We start from the raw sequence: 3,473 nt of genomic DNA on the forward strand, positions 1-3,473 counted from the left end.
GAATACGCCGGGGGGTAGTTATGTCAAATGACTCAATATCTCTGACATAGACTGGCACGTTGCTGCCTTTTACACCTTACTGGGTGTCCATACTTTCTGGGAAAAGTTAAAGCTGAGCTCCGAGCAAACATCTAAATTCACAGATTAAATGCATATCGCGGAGATGTCTTAGCTGCCAAAATGATTTTCATCAAAGCATCAACCAGCAGAAGGAGCGGCAGACCGAAACCATGACAGTATCCAAAAAGCCTTAATTGTTCACAATGAAACAGCCGACACGTTTCCGGAGACCATAGACCTCTCACTTCATCAGGGCTTAAGATGTTATAGGAACTCTAGTTGGACTCGAGGGGTGGCTTTCTATCTATCTATCTATCTATCTATCTATCTATCAAACAAACTATCTACTGTAACTATCTTTCTCTACCTATCTATCAATCAAACAATCTATCTATCTATTAAACAAACTATCAAACACTCGAGGGGTGGCTAGATATCTATCTATCCATCTATCTATCTATCTATCTATCTATCTATCTATATCAATCAAACAAACTATCTATCTACTGTAACTATCTATCCTCTACCTATCTATTTTTTCCTTTATTATCTATCTATCTATCAAACAATCTATCTATCTATTAAACATAAACAATCTATCTATCAAACACTTGAGGGGTGGCTAGATATCTATCTATCTATCTATCTATCTATCTATCTATCTATCTATCTATCTATCTATTGTAACTCTCTCTCCCCCTTCATCAGGGCTTAAGATGTAATAGGAACTCTAGTTGGACTCGAGGGGTGGCTAGATCTCTCTCTCCCTCTCTCTCTCTTCCCTCCATTGAGTGTAGTCTATTGCAGTGCTGTATAAACATTCTCGGTTATGAAGCACATTTCCGATCCATTTTTCCGTTGCTCTGCATAACAATAACTTCTGCAAACAAGGATTAAATCATATTGACTTTTTTTTTCTGTGCCCCTCAGTCACACATAAAATTCCCATTTCCTGTTGAGGGGAAAAAAAAAATAAGATTTGAAAGCCGAGCGTAGATATTTTTCCAGCCATTCTTCGGGAAGCTATTGACACGTTGGTTGTCCTGTTGAAGATGTTATTCTCACAGGCTGATGGAGAATGAGTGACACCCCATCAGCAGGTATAAATCTTCCGGCTTCTATTTATCCGGCGATAAAACTGCTCGGCATTGTACATCTATCAAGAGCTGTTCTGCCTGTTGCATTGTGTTTGATGGAACGACGGCGGAGCCGCAACCATCACGAGAGGGCTTCAATCTGGAGACAAAACCAGCAGACCCCTAGATCTCAAAAGCAGCATTTAATCACACGAAAGTAACACAAAATACATAATATAGAAAATGATACATTGTTATCAAAACTTTGCAGCTGTATAGAAAATGGGGCTGTATTGCTCCTGCTGCTATCTGTCATTACTTGAAATAAAATAAAAAAATGTAGCATGTTTCTCAAGTATTTCGTTCTTCAGGTTTATGTTCAAGGCAACTTGTTAGGTCCTAAAAAGCATCAAAACAGTACTGTAATGGTGCAAGCATCTAGTAGCATGTACAAAGGCCTGCTTTAAGTTTGAAATCATGAAATAGGATCACAGCTGTGAAGCCCCTGGAACATAGGACCATGACCTGCTCAGTCCCACCTATTGTCATTCACACATTGAATTCCAGTGACTCTATTGGAAAATAATGTTCTGGCATTAGATTGTTGAATCACTGAGAATGTAGCCTATCCATTCACTAGAGACCGGTGACATCACTGAGAATGCAGCCTATCCCTTCACTAGAGACCGGTGACATCACTGAGAATGCAGCCTATCCCTTCACTAGAGACCGGTGACATCACTGAGAATGCAGCCTATCCCTTCACTAGAGACCGGTGACATCACTGAGAATGCAGCCTATCCCTTCACTAGAGACCGGTGACATCACTGAGAATGCAGCCTATCCCTTCACTAGAGACCGGTGACATCACTGAGAATGCAGCCTATCCCTTCACTAGAGACCGGTGACATCACTGAGAATGCAGCCTATCCCTTCACTAGAGACCGGTGACATCACTGAGAATGCAGCCTATCCCTTCACTAGAGACCGGTGACATCACTGAGAATGCAGCCTATCCCTTCACTAGAGACCGGTGACATCACTGAGAATGCAGCCTATCCCTTCACTAGAGACCGGTGACATCACTGAGAATGCAGCCTATCCCTTCACTAGAGACCGGTGACATCACTGAGAATGCAGCCTATCCCTTCACTAGAGACCGGTGACATCACTGAGAATGCAGCCTATCCCTTCACTAGAGACCGGTGACATCACTGAGAATGCAGCCTATCCCTTCACTAGAGACCGGTGACATCACTGAGAATGCAGCCTATCCCTTCACTAGAGACCGGTGACATCACTGAGAATGCAGCCTATCCCTTCACTAGAGACCGGTGACATCACTGAGAATGCAGCCTATCCCTTCACTAGAGACCGGTGACATCACTGAGAATGCAGCCTATCCCTTCACTAGAGACCGGTGACATCACTGAGAATGCAGCCTATCCCTTCACTAGAGACCGGTGACATCACTGAGAATGCAGCCTATCCCTTCACTAGAGACCGGTGACATCACTGAGAATGCAGCCTATCCCTTCACTAGAGACCGGTGACATCACTGAGAATGCAGCCTATCCCTTCACTAGAGACCGGTGACATCACTGAGAATGCAGCCTATCCCTTCACTAGAGACCGGTGACATCACTGAGAATGCAGCCTATCCCTTCACTAGAGACCGGTGACATCACTGAGAATGCAGCCTATCCCTTCACTAGAGACCGGTGACATCACTGAGAATGCAGCCTATCCCTTCACTAGAGACCGGTGACATCACTGAGAATGCAGCCTATCCCTTCACTAGAGACCGGTGACATCACTGAGAATGCAGCCTATCCATTCACTAGAGACCAGCTATTTACTGAGAATGCAGCTTTATTACTCTTCTTCAACTGTATCTTTATTTATAATCTTTGCACTATATCCATGAAACAATTCTGCACCACCACTATCTTCCCGAAGTAAATAATGTCTTCCTGAATGTCAATAGCTCTTTCTAGGGAGCAAACCTGTAACTAAAGCACCTTCGTGTTTGCATAATCTGGTAACATTATGAATACAAACAGTCTGATTAACAAACAAACATTCATCACTAAATGAAGTGAGTGCCATTAAGTGCCGGAATGCTAATTAACAAGCATAGTTATTTATTAAGGGATAGAGGTTTGTAAAATAAAATGTTAATGTTTTATGATCTCATAAGAATTTGCTAATTTGTTTTCGCACTGATTTTTTTTTTTTGCATCGTTCTTTGTATGGTGAGGTAAGGTGGCAACAATTATGTCGGCATGGAAGATGAAATTCCTTGAGCCCAGATTTCCTAAACAGATAACTTTACAG

Source organism: Nanorana parkeri, unplaced genomic scaffold, assembly GCF_000935625.1.
Source record: "Nanorana parkeri isolate BGI_ZX_2015 unplaced genomic scaffold, ASM93562v1 scaffold1818, whole genome shotgun sequence".
Classification (NCBI taxonomy): Eukaryota; Metazoa; Chordata; class Amphibia; order Anura; family Dicroglossidae; genus Nanorana; species Nanorana parkeri.